The following is a 20,822-nucleotide window of genomic DNA, read 5'->3' on the forward strand; positions in this document are numbered from 1 at the left end:
AACGTATTTCATTTTTGACTACTCGAATTCGTCTGCGGCGTATAAGTGAGTCGAATAACACCGTCCACGGATGCTTGTTGGTGATGCTGAATGATATGTGACGAGCAGACTAGCTCAAATCCGTCAATATTGAAAGAAGCTCGAGGGCATTCAACCACGGAAAGATGAAATATATACTATCCACAGATGTGTGAAAATGTCAAGTGTTGTACGCTAAGGAGAAAGAATTCGGCTTTGGAAAATTGTGTTGCACTTCTGAGTGTGCATATCTATACAAATATATTTACAAATAACAAGCGCGGAGAATCATATCGTTGTACCCTTAGGTGTTTGGAACTGTGACGAAATGACACTCTGCACGAATCATCTCTGACATAATTGCAAAAGCGCGCTTTAACATGCTATGCACAATCAGAGCAAGATGGAATGTGTTTAATTAGAACCCATAGTTGGCAGTCGGTAATACTACTCTTGTATTTTCGCAGTCCCCTGATTCTATGGTTTGTAAAGTTTGACGCTACCAAATTTGTACTTCAATGAAAGAACGCATTTGTAGTTAGAGACTTTTCTGAGATGATCAATTTGGGCGCGGTAGAGCTTTTTAACCATTCTCTTTAAGATAAGATTGGACACTGTATTGTTTCATTCCAGGGAAACAGGCCTGTTTTTGTACTTATGTCACTCTCAGCTTCACTATTCAGTCGATTGGAATTGGTCGACAAATGTCAGTAACAATTTGTCATGGAGCTCACATTTATTGGGTTCCCATGAAAAATTTCAATGGCACCAGGTTATGTGTAATGCTAAGTGATTTTTAGACCAAATAAATATTTGTGTTGGGCACCTAGAGCGATTTAATTAGTTTGTATTTTGATGGGTACTTCAAGACAATTTAATCAACCGGTACCAGATGAAAATCATTAGATTATTATTTTTCAATCGTCAGTCATAGTTTTCCCACGTTGGATTTAGAGCAATTTTCGATTAAGCGTCGAGATTAATCCGGGATCGCATTGGTTTTGCCTCATTTTGCTTTGTCATTGGTTAAGGAAAGTAACTATCTACTTGAGTTTCTCTATCCCATCTGATATCGCTGACTGCGAGGGCCACGTGGATGATATCCCTGATTTGCGCTGAGGAAATGTCACTGAAATCTACTTTAAAGCTCTTTAATCCGTTGGTTGATTCCTTACTCGTTGCTCAGATTAGTGTAACTGATAGCAAAATAGATAAACGTAATTGAGGAAGCCTCCGTATTGTTATTCCGTCAGAGGACTCATGTTGGGTTGTTATATGAATCCTGGCGGCCCACGAGGGATCTCTCTGGGCGCTGGCCAAGAGGACTGCAGTGCTAACAATGCCCGCAACTGATCTCCTAAACCTAGTTAACTTATTGCCTTACTAGATGACTTGGGAATAAAGTCATCCTCCTTGGCCAGGATTGCTAGGGAACACGAGAACAACAAGTAAAAATAATTAAAGAAGAAGGTGCATACGCAGAAAGTAGATGAAGCTGGTGATATATGGTTCAGAAATGGAAAAAAGAGAGCAGGAGTTGTTGGAGCACAACGGAAAATACAATAACAACAAACTGGAACCTCAGTTTGATATTCACCAAGATAGTGTCTTGGAAGATGAATATGATGGAGAGTTCTGGCTTAAAGTAAGCTGACTTAAGTGTTTGATAATAACCTTTGCCAGTCTTGATCGCGGATTCATTAGTCGAAGCTTCGCCAACGTTGAAGTTTTGTAGAGACTGAACGAGTTTTTGTCGCTTGAATGAAGAAAATTGGCAAATGAATTCAATGACAATGAATTACACTTCGTTTAAAATATCGAGGAAAATGAATTTTTATCGCCATTCTATGAGCCCGAAATAAGGAGTATGAAGATTTGGCCTTGTGAGCGAGCCATCTAGCCCACATCGATTACCCGTATTAAACAAAAACACGTCTGCTTGTGTCCAACAAAGCTAAAGAAATCAAAATGGAAATAGTTGATTTTGCTTCAAAGGGCCTGATTACATTAGATGGCCTGGCCTGGTTTCTCGGGCTCTCCCGGAATCAGTGTAATTAGGCCCTAAGTTTCATGGGTTCTGTTTTCTAAAATTAAATTAAGGCAAGTGGGATACGAATGCACAGTCTTGATGTTCTTTTGTTACTGTATTTATTTTTGAACGCTAGTGCTTGTAAATTTTTCAAAATATTCAAAATGTCATATAATGATGGTAATTTTGATAAAACTGCAGTATGTGAGTTGGAAAGGTGTAAAAGATGATACTATGCTTGTAATTTATTAAATGTGTGTATTTGATGTAACTTACATGTAAGATGTTGATGTAATTATCAAGCAATACATGTCTGCTTGGAAGGTTTATTTGGATCCAACATTGTAACCAGCTCCTAGTTGGCTTGTTAGCTCAGTTGGTAGAGTACTGTACCAGTATCACAGAGGTCATGCATGGGTTCAAATCCCATGAGGGCCTGAATTTTTTTCAGGTCTCATTTTAACTAATAGTTCATTAGTTTTCTTAGCTGTGAGGATTGCATACATCTCACAAGTCTGCTTGTTATTTCATACTACTTGTATGACTATGGTAGTATGCACAAGTGAGTCTCAAATTTTAGTAAGGACATGTTTTGTCTTCAGGTTGCTTCAAAACAGAGGAATGGATTGTCATGGAGCAGAGCCATGGATGTAGTTACTGTCAAAACAATGATCCAGAATTGCAAGGAAAATGGGGAACTGGAGGATAAAGATCCTGTGCTTTTGATGTTTAAACAATGGCCACAGTCTAAAAAATACCAAGATAACTTTGGTAAACTTCCAGGCCTTGAACAAAAGGTATGTTTTAAGTTATGTGTAGATCAATGGACAATTAACATATTTTTTAACATAAATTAGGCAGACAATTTGTACCAGCAAATGACAGTATACCAGGGTAATTACTAACATGTTGAATGCTGAAATGATTCTTGCAGACAAATCGACTTTTGGAGATTATGTTAGAGAGTGAGCTGAACTCCAGCAATGAATACCAGACATTCAGAGATGAAGAAGACAACACCAGGAGAACATTGCTCCACTACGCTGCAGAACTGGGGTACTTATATGTCACCAAAACTCTTGCAAAGAAATGTCCAGGGCTTTTAATTTTAAAGACAGAACAAACAAAGGAAAAAAGATCCATGCTACCAGTTGAGTTGGCTTTAGAAGCAGAAAATGATGAAGTGGCTGCTTACTTGGTTAGGGTGATGTGGCATGAAAGGTACAATAATTGATGAAACATAGAAGTCTAACTAACTTTAATCATTTAAGGGGGTAAGTTTGTAAAAAAAATGTGATACTGCATTGGTTGGAGAGTAGAACAAGATAATTTGGTTTTATCAAATAAGTTGATAATGTAAATTGGCCATCAGAAAGAGTTTCAAAGCTGATGTTTTCAAGCCTAAGCCCTCAACCCATCAGAGCTAATGAAGGAATTGTGAGTTGTGTGTGTGTAGTTTCTTCATTTGCTGGGATAACGGGCTAATGCTTGAAAAAAGTAACTCACTCCTATATAATTGTTGTCTCCCATCAGTTAAAATTAGTTAAGCGCACTACACTTTTCATTCAGTTGTTATTTTTGCTGTTAATAGAGTCCAGGGATTATTTTATTGGAGACCTGAAGTTAATGTAAGAAATCCTCAGCCATCTCTCTTCAGTTTCAAATCCATTATTGAGAATCCTAAAATGAAGGTGAGCATTTAAAAGTTGTATTTATCAACTGCAAGATGCATGACTGGGTCACATAAAAAATGCTCATTGATTTACGTCAAATCTTAAACACAATTTAGCATGTACTCTATATAAGCCATACAGATCATTGAGGAAGACAACATTGTAACAGTTGTATTATTGTACATTTTGAAAATGTATTGTGTTACTGCATTAGGGAATTTATAGTTGCCATTTGTATGTGATTACCACAGGAGACAGTAGTAGCTGTACTAGACCAGATGATGAATCCCCACTGGCCACACCTTCCAAAACGCAAGGATAGCTATGAAAATGAAAAAGAGAAGGAGGTAATTGAGGGTGCTTGGCGTACAATCACAGATGATCCTTTGAACTATCATTTTTATTATCATATTTTGGATGCTGATGAAGGAGGACGGCCCCCAAAAATCATGCTGCCAGGAGGATATGAACAGACAGAAAACAAATATTTCAACTGAAGGGACAATTCTTGTTTACATGTCATTGCAAAAAGCAGAAATATGGTAAGTTTAAAATTTTCAGAAAAGTAATTCTGTGTATAGTTACTCTATCCTCATTCCTATGTTTGGAGAAATGCATGCAAGGGTTATCCACAATATTTTATTCTTTAGTTTGATTTATCAAGGGTTTGGAGCAACACCTTTAGGTTTGTAGGCTGATTAGCCTAAATGGGGCTTTTACTGATCTTTACCAGCTTATCTAGTTGAAAATTTTTGGCTGGTACAGGGAACACAATTTCTTGCTGTTCCAGTAGTATAACACTCATATCCTTGCTTAGACATTCCTTTTTGGTTTCGTGATTTTTCAGGAGGCCCTCCAACATCCTGTGGTCAGAATGCTGGTGAGAACAAAATGGAAAAGTTATGGACACTTCTTTCTCGGGTGCATGTAAACCCAGAGGAAATACAAAATAGGTTACCAAATATTTAAATTCATTGGCTTTAAATAAAAAAAAAGATGACCTAGTTGCTGCAAGCTGATGGCAATGTATTGGAGCAAAAGAAGGGTTTAGAGTGCATTTAAAGAGAAGAAATAGAGACTGAGGTTAGGGCAAGAATTCCTGGAGGATGTCTTTTGAATGTTCCAATCCATCTGCCAAATAATAGATTTTTTAGATGCCTTGATATGGCCTTTAGATCTGTTACTTTAGAGAGCTGAAATGAAGCACAAATGAAGCATTATCACATATATTTATAATGTAAAATTTATTTACACTAACTAGTAATGTTGCTTTTTATTACACAGCCTTCAAGCAGCATTGTATGTGATCTTCTTGCTGTGTTTGTCATATTCTCTGCTGAGTGCTTCCACAACAGTAGACCCCACCCAATATGGGGGTGAAGCAGACGTAATGCGTGGATTTTGTGAGACTTTCACCCTTATTATGGTGGTGTTTTACATATGTGAAGAAATTATTCAAATGAGATTGTAAGTAAGCAATTCTAGTGAGTATGAAATCAGGTTAGCACACCATTTTTCGCCAAAGTCCAGGAAATTTTACCATTTGCAAGTGTTCATGTAGGTTGATGTAGATTAGGGAAGACTTGGTAGTAGTTTAGAGGTGGAATTAATTACTACACAACCAACTTTGAGCGTTTGCCCTTTGTCAGATTGAGTCAGGTGATGGAATTGTTAGGTCATGGTAAGGTCATGGTAAGGTCATGGTAAGGTCATGGTAAGGTTAAAAACATAAGAATGAATTAATTGAATGAAAAGTGTTCTTTGTAAACTTTTAATCTGTCTGATTTCCCTTAGAGAGGGGAAGTTGTACTTCACAGAATGGATGACCCTGTTTGACTGGTCAGGCCTGTTGCTTATCCTGTGTATAATACCCTTGCGGTACACGCAAAGTAAAGCTCAGTGGCTTGTGGCATCTTTAGCTTTCTTGTTCAACTTCCTGAGGATCTTTTTTCTTTTTTGCCTGACAAGGTAAACTGCATCATAACATGACAGGACGGAAAATGTGTGCACTGTAAGTACCTCCCGTTGTCCCATACAAAGCCTTAGAAAACTTTTCTAAGGGTTTGTATGGGACAACGGGAGGTACTTACAGTGCACGCATTTTCCGTCCTGTCATGCTACATTTGATAGGTTCGAGAGAATGTCAGCAAATTAGAACAAGAAAATCATATCTGTGAAACTTACTCACACAGTTGGCTTAGGTTTGGATTTTGGTTAACAAGCCTAATTTATAATTAGTGCAACCCCACCGTCTTGGCGCCTTCATGATGGAAATTTGGAAGTTTTTAAAACGTCTCAACGAAAAAAGGTATAGAATAGAAAGAGTAAAAAAGCGTCCTAGGAGAGGAGACAGACGGGAGTAATGGAATTAAAAGAATAAAGAAGATGGGCAATTTGGTTAAGACAGCCAAATGCTTTCCATGGAGCCGACGCATGGCAACATGTCGACCCCCCTGAAGTTTTATTAGAAGACTGTTGAAAACTGTTATATTCTTATTAAGTATAATTCGAACATCATTATGTATCACATAACTTGTGTCCTTAATGTAATAGAACCGTGTATATTTTTTTTCAGGACAACCGGATTATACACAAAAACCTTGGCTAAGATCATTTTGCACGATGTGACAAGATCCATGGCGGTTTTTATTGTTATCTTTTTCTCCTTCTGTGGTGCTTTGTCTTTATCGCTCTATTACTCCGATGAAAACCAACGGTTTAGGTATGTCTTAATCTTGCTTGCTTAAATGCTACTGAATAAATGTGTTGAATTATTTGGTTGGCTGATGTTTACTCTGCACTATCTGCGAATTTTAGTTGGATGAAATGTATATGATAACACCTGAAGTGATATGAAATTTCTGTTAATGTGTTGCAGATCAGTCTATGTGTTACAGTCCATGCTAAATCCATTTTTTTTTTTACATTAGTGACTTCGGAGATGTGTTATTGAGTGGCTTTCGCGCGCTCTCTGAACAAAGACCAATTGCTTACGATTATTCAAATTTCAAGTGAGTTGATTTTTCTCTAAAAGGTCGAATATGTTTTTACTCCGTTTACTTGTTCAGATCTCTTTACCTTAAGATGAGTTTATTACCACTAAGATAATAGGTGAAACTAACCACGTAAGAGCATTTGATTTATTCCTTGCAGCTGGCTCTCCATTCTGTTAATGATGGCCTACATGGGGATCGTGATAGTGATTCTACTCAGCATTCTCATTGCACAAATGAGTACGACCTACACACAGGCCAAGAAAGTCGCCCGTCTGGAATATGATGTGGATCGTATTCTACAACTCACACGCATGGAGAGATTTCCTTTTCTGGTAAATGAACATTCTTCGCTAATGGAATTGTAGCATTTTATCATTAAGCGTGCACCGGTGTTCGTGATTGACGCTAAGTGGCAGCGTGCATTAGCGCCATACGTGACTGTGAGCGTGAGGAGAAGAACGTACCGTTAGGGTAGGAGGGGGCTTAGGTATAGTTGTATTCTTCTGCAATTGAGGGGTGGCCTCATAGACTTAATTACTTTTACATCTTTTCTTTGTGCAGAATCTGCGTGTGAAGTATTACAAAGAGGGACACTGGATCAGTGAAATGAAACTCGCCCAAGGTCTGCGTGAAGTATTTAACCAGGACTACTTTCACAAGAATTTTTATGCGTAGTAATCTGGAAAAACAGTTTTTTTTAGTCTTGTATCCTAATTGTACTTCTCTGAACGAAGGGAGATGAGGAAGACCTTCGGCTCAGTTGATACTCAGTTATAATAAAAAAGGAGTAATCTTTCTCATGCCTTAACAGCTGTAAGGTTCTTTATCTTCCTAAATGTGATCTTGGTTTGTTTGTAGATCTTCTTGAATTCAGTGAAGATCGCAACCCTTGGGAGTCGGTGGAAGAGAAACTTACTGCGATTCGGTAACAATTAATTGCTTTATCGTATTTCCTCTCTTTTGTGCTATCAGCTTTAGTTTTGAACTCGTTCTCTCATTACTGGACTTTAGAAAAGACCGACTTCCTTGTACTCATCCTTCTTTGTTTCAGCAGTCATGTTTCACACCTTCTGTTTTATTTTCTTGTACAGGGATATGATGAGGAAGATGGTGAAACAGATGAGGCCTGGAATCGGATGAATGGAGCTTTGTGTGCCCCAGTCCCCTTTTTTATGCGCCGATTTCTTTAGTCATTTAACTGGTAATTTTCATACGACAACGTTGACGCTATGAGATTGGTTGAAGGCTCTAAACCTTATCTGCTTCTTTTCTTGTTTGTTTTCTGTGGTATATTCGTAAGAAAACAAAAGAAAGGCTAATGAAAACAAAATAAGAGGACGTAAAGGGGCCAGTCAGTTCTAAAAGCCAAGCGTAATATAATATGCGTTTAAGCAAATCGATTGGTCGTAAATAAACGTTTAGTACACAAAAGAAAAGAAAACACCACCGAGCTTTCTTAAAACTGTTTGAAAAGCTTCATTTTGTATCCGACACTCTTGACAGTAAACTTGAGTGTGATTAACATTGTATGCTTACGAAAAATGAAGGTCAGCTTTGAGAGAGTTAGCTTATAGAAATTACTAGTTTTTGCTTTGTTTTATATAACCACAAGACTTCTCCCACAGAATTATTTATGAAATGTGAGGTTAATTAGGAGATATTTAGTTTATACAGAGTTCTTTTATTTATCATTTTACCACGGATACTTTTATTGAAGAGTTTAGCGTACATTGAATGAAAATAAACTAAAATAAACAAGGACTATTGTGGGAAAGACTTCTTTGGGTTTCATTTCGAATAGAAGATTTACCAGTAGTATTTTGCAAATTTGTTACTACTGACTTCAAAAACTGAAATAAAGAGCCTCATCGTAATCTTAATGGTGTTTATGTATGCAGTAGGAAGTCAAGTGAAAGGTCCTGAGGTGTATAACTGGAATACGTGACTTGCACAGACACCATCTCAATACATTAGCAGTTTCCATAATTTACTTTAACTCAACGTCAAACCCGTTGAAGTAAGACAAACACTGAAGCAGACGATCAGACAAGCTCTCTGCCGCCCATGGACTTAAATCCCGCTTGAGTTTCAATGACCGTTGCTTTACAAAGTTACGGTTATCATTAGATATTCGATTTCATTAGCGTGCAAACTGTTGTTGATATGATCTATTTCCATGTGAAAGACAACGAACGATAACCTTAAACATCCCAAGCAAATCATTGTTGAAGTGAAGACACTTATCTTCGATACAACAAAAGATGAATAAGGAGAAAAGTCTCTTGCACGTATGGTCTAGAAACAATTGCCTGAGTGATATCAATCCTCACCGAACGTTAACCAAGTAAAGAGGGTTTTTCTTTGCCATACTATTCAAAAATGATGATAACAGAATTGTTCAAGTGAAGGCACTTATCTTCGATACAACAAAAGATGAATAAGAAGAAAAGCCTCTTGCATGCATGGTCTAGAAACAATTGCTTAAGTGATACCAATCCTCAATGAACGTTAACCGAGTAAAGAGGGTTTTCTTTATCATACTATTCAAAGATGATGGTAACGGATGTCTTCAAGCTTGCCTCTCAATTCGTATTGATACCTGAGGCATATGGAAAATTCGTGGTACAAATTTACCTTTTTTTACACCCCACACAGTGTATTTTTGCATTTCAAATCAGAACGAAGAAAGTGATTGAGGCTGGACAGGTGCTTTTAAGACGAAAAATCTCTCGATCATTACAATTACAAGTAACCGTAAGGGAAAACGTACATCGTTTGCAGAATGATGGCGGCAGCAAACTCAACGGAAGATGGAACGCAGATGAAAACATTTGAAGAACTTGTATGTTCCTCTTCTTCGGAGGGCGAATTGCGACAATACTCCTTGCGTCTGTCAGCAGTCATCATTTTCTTTTCCCTTACAGCATTTCTTGGGAATGCCCTGATCGTCGTTGCACTTCACAAGGTGGCTTCCCTCCATCCGCCGTCCAAACTCCTGTACCGTTGTCTGGCAACGAGTGATCTGTTGGTTGGTCTTATAGGCCAGCCTCTCACTGCTACTCTTTGGATGTCGGTTGTTTTCGAAGAGTGGAGACTTTGTCGATTCGCATGGGTAGCAGCCTCCATTTCAGGGTATGGATTATCTTTTATATCTTTGTTGACACTGGCAGCCATGAGCGTGGACAGACTTCTCGCCCTGTTGTTGGGGCTGAGATATAGACAAATTGTAACTTTGAAGCGCACATATATCATTGTCGTTGCTCTTTGGATTGTAACCGTTGTCGCTACTCTATGCGAGGCGTTAGGCTCTCATATAGCGCCCTGGTTCGGTCGAATTGTCATCCCATGTTGCCTATTAGTCTCGATTGCTTCATATGCAAAGATTTTCCGCTTTCTTAGTCATCGTCAAGCTCAAGTACAACATCATGTTCAACTAAAGCCGAGCCAACCAAATGCAATGAACATGGCGCGATACAAAAAGGCAGTGTACAGTGCACTGTGGGTGCAGTTAGTGTTACTTGCTTGTTATGTGCCTTTTGAGTTTAGTGGGAATTGTGATGGCTCATAGAAAAGGAAATTCATCGCATTTAGTCGTCACTCTTGGAATAGCGAATACTCTGGTTTATTTTAACTCGACTTTAAATCCGTTTCTTTACTGCTGGAAGATTAGTGAAGTAAGAAGAGCAGTTAAGCAGACAATCGGACAAGCGCTTTGCTGTCCAGGGGGTTAGATCTGCCATTATACTCTTTTTTAATTGTTTCAAACGAGTATGTAGCGTTACGATGCTATAAGATAACGCATCCTGTCGGATATGTCATTTCATCATAACCATTATAATTTCCTCAAATGTGATAGGTGCATTAGCTGCTTTATTTTTTGCTAATCATTCTGTAGAGCTGTAATCGGACAATGTAATCGGACAGTTGGCTGTAGTCGGACACCTGTAATCGGGCAGTTGAAGTAGTCAATCACACTAAGTCCACTCATCCAAATCCACCAATCACAGAATTAAACACAATAACCATAGCAACAGCCACTTATCCTAAAAAAAGAAATTGGGAATTTTCACAATGAAGAAATTTTTTACTTTAGACATTGTCTCTACCGGAGATATTACTCCTAAATGTATTTGTTATTTTCGGAAATTGAAACGGTTATGATTAATTGGTAACAGGACTTCTTGTCGTCCAATTCTGTCAATAATCATATGAGCGATAAACAAATTTGGTAGTCACTCATATGATTACAGAGCGAATTGGACTCCACTCAGTCCTATTACCATTACGAATAGGAAGAAGTAGGAAGCTTAATGTAGTCGCTGCTCAAAGCTGTTTAGATATTCTCATAATAGATCATCATGGCTCATTTTGCGCACGAAAAAGCAAAAATCATGGAATCTACACGTTAACGATATCGTAGGAATTTAAGAATAGTATGTTTCACGCGATAGCAATATCCGCCAGTGAGTACAGCAACTCATAGCCAAAAATAAATAATAATAATAAAAAAAGATATGCCCGTATGAAATAAAAACAAACATTGGGTTTAAGCTTACATTTTAATGTTCTTTTTAACCACTGCACTGATATATAAGACAAAACTATTACCGCCAGTCAAAGAGGGTTGTTTGTTTATGAAGGTGAAATGATTTCGAAAATGTTTATTTTAATTGAAGGCAGCGTTTGACCTGACGCCACACTGCCATAAGGCCAGCGGTATAGAGATTAGCACTTGATTTGTCTTTATAAAGATGTCCACAATGCTTATGAATGTAAAGGTGCCTTATTATAAATAGTTGAGAACGACGAAAACGCAAAATTATTTGAAAAGTTTTCCTTTGCATCTATCATGGGTTGTTGTTTTTCGTTTAACTGAACTGAAAGGAACACTTAATCATCTGCCAGTTTAGCTCTCATCGAGTTTAACCCCATAATAAATTGAAGTTTCATTTTGCTTTCGATGTAAAACAATGATATAATAAAACAAAGGTCGGTAAATCTGACTCTTAATGCTAATTTATGCTTTCATTAAACTTTATAATTTAAACAAACTTGCAGTTCTGTCTCACACTATTGTTTAGCAATAGACCTTAGCCTTTTACCTGTGATATTCAAGAGCAAACACTTAGAATAAAATATCATACAAAACTGCCAATCAACGAAGACATTTTTTTACGTTTGTTTGATGTAAAAACTCCAAGGCACAACCGTGAACTCCAGGCAAATAAAACGCAATAATTATTAATCAAAGGACTTTCGAGCGCGTATTTTTAACCAGTTAAAGATGACTAGTTGGTGTTTAGCAAACACAGTGCTCTAATTTGAAGTCAAACAAGTTATCGAATGCGTTATCCAACTGTTAACTTCTGGTTATGATCAATAAATTGTTTTGCTTTAGTAATTGTAATATAACAATCCGTCTTATCGAAAGGGGATCGTTAATGGGGTAAGCAAATCAGTTGCATCCAGAAGAACTAATTTAACCGGCGTAGGCAATACAGCTGGCTTGATACGAAAAAAATTCCGTATCTTACTAACAACCGATCGCTTAAATCGCGGCTACTGTGGATAAACTTTATTTCCAAGTGTACGCACAGCTAAAGGACAGAGAGTTGCATCACTAACGGCAATACATGGGACGAGTAAGTTTCGTGCTACGGCAGTTATTTTGAATTTAACAGCTCATGATTTGATCGACAAAATGGTTTCGACGTAAGGCAGTGCAAGAAACGGGCTAGTTTGATTTTACTCCTATATCTTAGTGATATGAAAGTACATTTATAGGTTAAAATTGACCCTGAAAGAGTAGTGAAGGAGAGACTTTCAAGTTCTTCTCTTACGGTTGGTGAAACAATTTCAAATTCTTAACCTCACTGCATGAAATAAAGCGCTTGACTTTGACTCAATATTATCGTGCGAACCGTTCAAAGTAAGGCTTGTTAAAGACACGAAATTGCAATTTTGTTGGAAAAATTCAGAATGTTTATCAGTGTGTGAAGATGCTTCTATAAATTGTAGGGATATGAAATAGTTAGTAAGTAGGGGTATGAGAAGGAGTTTAACATTACAGGCTCTTACTGAGCGAGTTCTCTTAAAGATTGTCCTTATTTGTTGCTTACAATTACAAACTTATCCTAACGTGTTTAATGCCCTTTAAAAGGTGCCACCTGTTGTTTGTCTATTTCCTATTGTATAAAGATTTAAGATACATCTTAACTAGTGCAGTACTTGAAGAAGTCGCTAAGAACCGAGTTCCGGTTTTAAAGAAAAACCCGAGAAATGAAAACGATCAATAATTTAATAGACGGTGAAAACGTTTTCTCCGGCTTTGTAGAGAGCAAACGCCAAAACGCAAACGCAAAAGCACTAGCGCTGTTGCGTGTCTCGCCTGTTTTCCTGCCAATCGGCTCATTATTTGGTGCAAAAGTGACTTTAAAATGCAAACGCACGCGCACTACCTTCGTGATAGCACAGTTCTATTAAAGATGGGGATGGAGATTCACAACACTGTAGCTGTGTCTTGTTGTGGGTATTGCTCAGTGTCTTGATTTCTTTGTATAACTGGCAAAATAGGAGTAAAATTTATCATCTAAAGTAAACGTGAATCAAATTTCAATCATTCAGAATTGATAACGATGATCATGACTGATTTTGTTTCAGACTTTTTGAGTTCAACCCAAGAATTCAAGACATAGTTCCCGCCTTTACGAGTTTGAAACTTGAAGCCGTAATCAACTCTCGATCGATCTCTGTATCTTCACGTCAGACGAGTCATGACTGCGCTGGAAAATGCTATGTTTTCTTTAAACGACGCAGAGGTTTTCATCGAGTATTCAATTTAGTACGCTGTTCATTAACATTTTTCACGTGCGTTGCAAAATATTCTAAGGATAAAAAACGCAATATCGTCTATTTTTGCGTGAAAATATGTACGGATATTTGTCCTTGGATATTATCTGTTCCTCGAGGCTCACAGCTTCCGCATCTTGGAACAGAAAATTCGAGAAAATGACCGCGGACAAATATCAGCACTTATTTTAGCGCCAAATTGGAGCAATTGTTTATACAGCGCTGTATGGTGATTTAAAATTCAGTAGAGAGAAGCATAGTGCTATCTAGGAGTACATATTGTTGTGAAGCGTTGTCTAGTTACTGCATTTTACGGATTTACAGTGCTACTCAGGGGTGTAATGTTGTATTGTGCTGTATGATGATAAAACTTGTAGTAGAGGGATGTATAGGGACGGGGAAGAGGGGCATATAGGAGTACGTATTGGAGGAGACATGGAGTTTAACAATCGACGGAACGTGTTTGCTCATAATGAATCTCAAGTTGTCATCGACTATCTCTCTAAGCACTATTGTAACTTATCCTTTCTTAATTATTGTTTTGTCAAAACTCTTCCCCAGGGTCTTCTCTGCGTCCACATCCGAGATGGCGGCTACCGACTCAGTAGAGTCCGGCTGTGGATTGGCCTGCCGCCATCTTGGATTCGCAATGTAGGTGGACCCTGGGCAAGAGTTTGACCCATTCCCAATCAGATGATAGAAGAGCCTTAATTTGGACATTGAGGGACTCGTTTCCAACTAAATGCACCGATTATGTCGCCGAGACTTAGAGGGAGCTCTTCCGCTTTATAACTACTATTATGATGAGAGGACTGAGGAGAGCAAGCACTGGCACCCTGTGAATTAGGGATCAATCGAAAGGAAAACTGAGATTTTACTAGAGATGACTTTAAGAGGACACCATCCCAAAGTGGACATAATACGCATGATAACAACTACTATGGGGGAGTAACGAGGTATATGAGTTGTAAGAAGCCTGACATTGCGCGAAGATTGAGACGAGTGAAAACTGAAACAGACAAGGAGATAGTCGGGTCCTATGAAGCGCGCAGAAGAATAAAGTTGAGGGCGATAAAAGAGGTGCGCGTAAAGATGGGAAAAGAGGAAAATTGCGATGAAAAAAAAAAAGAAAAAAAGGAAGGAACCAGAGGAAGGAGAAAAAAAAAAAGGATGCGCAAATGTGAAAAGGTGTAAAAACTTGTGTGAGGAAAAAGATAAAAAAAGGCGCGCACATGTAACAGTATGAACACGTCCGTCGGCGTTCAAAACAGTGTGGCAATACGGAGAACGATAGACAGTAAAAAAGACACAATCGAAGAGATGACGCGCTTTTCTTAAGGGGACGGGAGCTTGAAACATGTAATGTTAGTACACTATTAGCTGCACACATTATTAACTTGGCGCGCGAGTCAAAACAAGCATTGAAGTCCCCATAGGATCTGCTTTCTCTACATCTTACGTGCATCCTAAGAATATGGAGACAGACACCGTAAATCAACGCAGTTTTTGTATTTTATACACTGTATATTTCTCTTACACAAAGAAGTAAAAAAATAAGCACAATAGAAACTGCATTAAATCGTTCAAGGCATTAAGTAAAATACGCGCTAAACGGAGACGCTAAATTAACCCATTTACCCCCAAGACTGATCATAATTTAAATTCTCCTCACGGTATTAATACACCGACAAACATGGAGTCAATAACAATTAGAGAAAATCCAAACTGGAGGATAATCTTTTACTAGAAACATAATGTTACATCGAATTCTCGGAACAAGCGGCAGCAAAGTGAAACACATTCTTATCAGTTGGGAGAATTTTCCTTCAGAACTTGGGAGTTCATGAGTTAATTAGTATAAACTAAGGTAAATGAACAATTATCTTCAACTTAAAAAAACTAGCATCAAAACACTTCACACGAAATACATTGATATTATACAAACCATGTTTAGTTGAAACTGTCCCAGCATGCCTTTAAAATCCTAGTTATATTATATTCAACCACACATATTATCAGACATCCTCAAATCATGCTGAGGTAAATTTAAAGCGATGAAAAAATTTCAAGAGGTGATTTTCAAAAATTAGAAGTTTTATCCTGAAACCCTGAACATTTTCAACTACGCACTAGGTTTACATTAATTAATGAGCCTTTTCACCAAAATAATTCCCATTGAGGACTACATGGCTTACGTTAACTGCTTCTCTCATTTATGAGCGTAAATATTGTCGTACTAGAAACAACAAGTTCCATGTCACATACAATAAAAGTCACACCTATGGAAACTTTAATTATAGTGAACTCTGCGTCCCTCTTTCCTAGTTTAGATTACATGGAAAATTTTTAGCCTCTCTGTCGTCGTTCTTTAAAGCGAACGGAGAAGTGTTTGGTAAAACGGACAAAAATTGGCCAGACTCGTTTGATTGAAAACAGGGTTGTAGCCAGCTTTTTGACTAAATGTAAGCCTCTTCCTTCACAAATTTCAGTTTTTGTTTCAACATTTGCAAGAGTCATATTATCTTTTAGTAGAAGTCAAGCGGGCAGAAAGCAATTGTATAGGCCGGGCCTACGGGACTAGAGCCTGGCTACACCTCTAAAAGTATTTGTAATGTCTCTAACATATGGTTAGTAAATTTAATAACATCATCTCTGATGTTTACTTCTTCAAATTGAGCTTAAAATGGCAATCTTGGCACTGACAGAACTAGATTGCATTAAAATGGATTGAGTTCAAAATGGTAATCAATTTTTTGGTAAAGATGAAGTTAAATTGTAACAAAGTAATTTATGATGTAGAAAACGGTCTAAGATCAATTCACATATTCAATTCACATACATATTCAATCGAAGTTTTGGAAATAAAAGTTCGCCAACTTTTGCAAATGACGAATTGTTTCTTTGCTTATCAAAAGCTTAGAGCATGAAGGTAAATAAAATCCGGTGGAAAAGCCCCTGGTTGGGTAAAAGAAATAATCTTTAAATTATTTTCCATTTTTCAGCTGGTGTCTACAAATCTTCATTTAAGGTTTAACAGTCAAACTGTCGACCTGAACTGTCAAATCGAAATAGAAGTCAAGCTATCACACGAACGAAAACGGATTTGAAGAGAATTTTGGCAGCTCGTTGAGCCCGTTAAGAGCGTCATGTGGAAGAAAATGTTTAAACGGTTAGTGTTTTAAGTACGTGGTATCTCTGCTTTGTTGTGTTTCATTTCATCAAAAAAAATTAATGCAGAGTCTCGAGTTGACATTAGCTTTCTTATGCAAATATGATACCACTATTAAGATTGGAATCGTTTAAAATGAAGAAAAAAAGAAACAGTTTGCTGATCTTAGCTGAACGTCACGTTAAATGTAAAAGTAGGTTACTGGCACATTTCGAATCTAGTGGCACGAATTCCTTGGTATATAGGAAGGTCTTAAGCGCGGTTATTCTCCCGCGATTATTCCACCTTTGTGATAGCATAGTTCTACTGAGGATTAGGATGGAGATTTACGACTGTGTAACTGTGTCTTGTTGAAGGCATTGCTTAGTTTATTGATTTCTTTGTATGATTGGCAAAATAAGAGTAAAATTTATTATCTAAAATAAACGTGAATCGAGTTTACATTATTCAGAATTAATAGTGATGTTCGTGAATGATTTTGTTTCAGAAATATTTCCCGCCTTTAAGAGTTTGAAATTTAAAGCCTTAATCAACTCGCCATCTCTTTGTCTTCACGTCAAACGAGTCACGACTGCGCTAGAAAATGCTGCGTTTTCTTTGAACGACGCAAAGGTTTTCATCGAGTATTTAATGAACCTCGGAGAAAGACACAAAGCGTGGAAAATTTCGATATATGTATTCTGTTATGCCGATCAAGGTTACTTAGGGGTAAATATTGTTGTATAGAGCTGTATAGTAATGTAAACTGCAGTAGCGAGAAGTATAATGCTATCTAGGGGTAGATATCGTTGTATAGAGCTGTATCGTGATGTAGAGTGCAGAAGAGTGAAGTATAGTGGTATCTAGGGGTACATATTGTTGTATAGCGTTTTATAGTGATGTAAACTGCAGTAGCGAGAAGTATAATGCTATCTAGGGGTAGATATTGTTGTATAGCGCTGTATTGTGATGTAAATTGTGGAAGAGGGAAGTATAGTGCTATCTAGGGGTACTTGTTGTTTTATAGCGCTGTATTGTGATGTAAATTGTGGAAGAGGGAAGTATAGTGCTATCTTGGGGTACATGTTGTTTTATAGCGCTGCATTGTGATGTAAATTGTGGAAGAGGGAAGTATAGTGCTATTTAAGGGTACATGTTGTTTTATAGCGCTGTATTGTGATGTAAATTGTGGAAGAGGGAAGAATGGTGCTATCTAGGGGTACTTGTTGTGATGCGCTGCACAGTTCCTTCATTCTACGGATTTACAGTGCTACTCAGGAGTATAATGTTGTATTGTGCTGTATAATTTTAAAAGTTGCAATAAAGGGTTGTATAGTGCTATTTAGGGGAGGAGGAGAGGGCTTATAGGCGTACGTATTCGAGGAGTTTGTTCTACAACGTAAGGAGACATGGAGTCCAATAATCGACGGAACGTGTTTGCTCCTAATGAATCTCTCGGGCTGTTATCGACTAACTCTTAGGAAGCATTACAATAACTTAACCTTTCTTGATTATTGTCTTGTCAAAACACTTTTTCAAGGTCCTCTCTGCGTCTACATCCAAGATGACGGCTACCGACTCGGAGAAGTCTGTGGATTGGCCTGCTGCCATTTTGGACTCGCGATATAGGTGGACCCTGGGCCAGAGTTTGATCCATTCCCAATCAAATGATAGAAGAAGCCTTAATTTGGATATTGAAGGACTCGTTTCCAACAAAATGCATCGATTATGTCGCAGAGACTTGGAGGGAGCTCTTTCGTTTTATAGCTGCTACTGTGATGAGAGGCACGACGAGAGCAAACACTGGCAAGTGAAACTTAAAATTGAGACCCCCTGTGGATTGGGAATGAGTCGAAAGGAGAACTAAGATTTTACTAGACATGATGCTAAGAGGACACCATCCTAAAGTGAACAAAATAAGTATAACAACAACTAATCTAGGGAAGTAAGGAGGTATATGAGTTGTAAGAGACCTGACGTTGCGCGAGGATTGAGACGAATGAAAACTGAAACAGACAAGGAGATAGTCGCGTCTAATGAAGCGCGTAGAAGAATAAAGTTGAGGGCGATGAAAGAAGTGCGCGTAAAAATGGGAATAAAGGAAAAGTACGATGAAAAAAAGGGAAGGAACAAAAGGAAGGAGAAAAAAGAGATGCACAAATGTGAAAAGGTGTAAAAAGGTAAAAAGGGCGCACAGAGGTAACAGTATGAATACGTCCGTCGGCATTCAAAATCGTGTGACAATATGGAGAACGGTAGACAGTGAAAGAGACACAATCGAAGAGCCGACGAGCGTTTGTTAAGTGGGTGGGGGTTTGAAACATGGAATGTCAGTACACTGTCAGCTGCAAAGATTATCAACTTGGCGCGCGCGGGTCAAAACAAGCATTGAGGTCCCCGTAGGATCTGTTCTCCCTGCATCTCACGCGAATCCTTAGAATATGGAGACAGACAATGAAAACAAACGCAGTTTTTGTATTTTATACACTCTCTATTTATTTTACCCAAAAAAGTAAAAAAAAGTACAATACAAACTGCATTAAATTGTTCAAGGCATTAAGTAAAGTACGCGCTAAACAGAGACACTAAAATGAACCCATTCATTCCCAAGATTGATCATAACTTAAATTCTCCTCACAAAATTAATGCACCGACAAAGATGGTGTCAATAACAATAGAGAAAATCTAAAGTAGCGGATTATTTTTCATTAGAAACGTTATGTTTCATCGAATTCTCAGAATCAAGCGACAGAGAAACACATTCTTATCAGTTGGGAGAATTTTTTTTCACAACTTGGGAGTTAATGAGTTAATGAATTAAAACTAAGGTAAATGAACAAATAGCTTCAACTTTAAATACAAATAGCATCAAAACAATTCACACCAAATACACTGACATCATAAAAAGAAGGTTTAGTCGGAATTGTTCCAGCTTGTTTTTTAAAATCCTACGTTACATCATATTTAACCATGTGCAAGGTTAACTATTACATTTTATAGCAGCATATACCAATGGTAGTTATGAAAATATATCAAACATTAGCATTGATTTGACAAAAATTTCTTTTAAAACAGCTGTGATACAGTATACCTTAATCTTTTGACCACATAACGGGTTCTAATTACAAAGCGTGCTCTGAATACCTAAGTATAAATTCTTAAATCTAAGAAAGATATCATCAGACATCTCCAAATTATACTAAGGTAAATTTAAAGCCATGAAAAAAATTTGAACAGGAAATTTTCAAAAAATGCAAGTTTTATCCTGAAGCCCTGAACCTTTTTAACTACGGCCTAGATTTACATTTATTCATGAACATTTTCACCAAAATAATTCCCATTGAGGACTACATGGCTTACTTCAAGTGTTTCCCTAATTTATTGACGTAAATATTTTCCTAATGAAAACAACAAATTCCATGTCACCTACATTAAAAGTCACAGCAATGGAAACTTCAGTTAAAGTAAACTCTGTTTCGCTATTTCCTTGTTTAGATTACATGGACAATTTGTCTCTGTCGTCGTTCTCTAAAACAAACTGATGAGTGTTTGATAAAACGGACTAAAATTGATCAAACTCGTTTGATTGAAAGCAGGCCGTTGTAGCCAGCTCTTTGACTTGTTGTAGGCCTTTTTCCTGAGAAATTTCAGTTTTTGTCTTAACATTTGTAAGAGTCATATTAGAAAAGTCAAGCGGGCGGAAAACAATTGTAGACCGGGCCCACGGGACTAGAGGCTGGCCACACCCCTGAGAATAGGTCTAATGTCTCTAACATATGGTCAATAAATTCAACAACATCATCTCTGATGATTACTTCTTCAAATTAAGCTTAGAATGGCAATCTTGGCACTGATGGAATTAGATTGCATTAAAATGGATTGAAAAAAAGTTGAAAATAATAATCAATTTTTTTGTAAAGATAATTGCAAATTGCAACAAAGTAATTTATGACGTAGAAAAACCATTAAGATCAATTCACATATGGCTGCGAATTTTGCAAATCACATTTTTGAAATTAAAATTTCGCCACCTTTTGCAAATGACAAACTGTTTCTTTGCTTATCAAAAGCTTAGAGTATCAACGTAATTAAAACCCGGTGGACAAGCT

The 20,822-nt window shown here is 37.5% G+C and overlaps 2 pseudogenes across 1 annotated transcript; both read left to right on the forward strand.

The window, feature by feature from the left end:
* Positions 1–1,021: 1,021 nt before the first annotated feature.
* Positions 1,022–8,299, forward strand: LOC149038124 (uncharacterized; annotated as a pseudogene). Its single transcript, XR_016181053.1, has 14 exons — positions 1,022–1,663; positions 2,650–2,844; positions 2,982–3,268; positions 3,639–3,738; positions 3,972–4,262; positions 4,568–4,641; positions 5,005–5,187; positions 5,515–5,688; positions 6,296–6,442; positions 6,651–6,731; positions 6,874–7,048; positions 7,278–7,338; positions 7,575–7,641; positions 7,808–8,299. The product of XR_016181053.1 is annotated as an uncharacterized LOC149038124 (transcript).
* A 1,113-nt stretch (positions 8,300–9,412) lies between these two features.
* Positions 9,413–10,530, forward strand: LOC149038125 (melanocyte-stimulating hormone receptor-like; annotated as a pseudogene).
* The last annotated feature ends 10,292 nt before the right edge of the window (positions 10,531–20,822 follow it).

This window comes from Pocillopora damicornis, chromosome 11, assembly GCF_964200805.1.
Source record: "Pocillopora damicornis chromosome 11, jaPocDami1.2, whole genome shotgun sequence".
Classification (NCBI taxonomy): Eukaryota; Metazoa; Cnidaria; class Anthozoa; order Scleractinia; family Pocilloporidae; genus Pocillopora; species Pocillopora damicornis.